A 561-nucleotide genomic window follows, 5' to 3' on the forward strand; every position below is an offset into this window, starting at 1 on the left:
GCACATTGTTCGCACACTGAACAACATCATGATTTTTTTAATAATTTTGTTTCCATTAAAATTGTTGTGACCCACCAATGGTCACTTATTTACTGGGAACTCTTCTTATCATGAAACGTAGTTTTTCTTCAACACCACATGCTAATAATCATCTGAACATAGATCTTGTTGAGGGAAATCACCAGAACATTAAATTCTGTTTTCAATTGTGTTTTTGTGGACAAATGTTATGTATAATCGAAGGTTTAAGCCTGGGAAAAGGTATATAGTATTGCTTTTCACAGCTGAGCAATATTTAATTTTGGCAAATCAGCCATTTTAGATTATCGTTAAGCTCTTGGTTTTACATTAACTGAAAATGGAGAAAAGAGTTAGCCTGCGCTCTTGTTTCAAAGATGAAATAAGCCCAAAGAGTATTTTTTTTAATATTTAATATAACCCTGGAGAAAACATGTGTAATATAGTATTGCTTCAAAAACAGCTGAGCAAAAAAATATTTAATTGCAACTCAGCCATTTTAGGATTAATCAGTTAGCTTGGTTTAGCATTAAGACTAGAAAA

The sequence above is a fragment of the Morone saxatilis genome, unplaced genomic scaffold (assembly GCF_004916995.1).
Source record: "Morone saxatilis isolate NCDOM2014 unplaced genomic scaffold, NCSU_SB_2.0 Contig20, whole genome shotgun sequence".
NCBI classification, from domain to species: Eukaryota; Metazoa; Chordata; class Actinopteri; family Moronidae; genus Morone; species Morone saxatilis.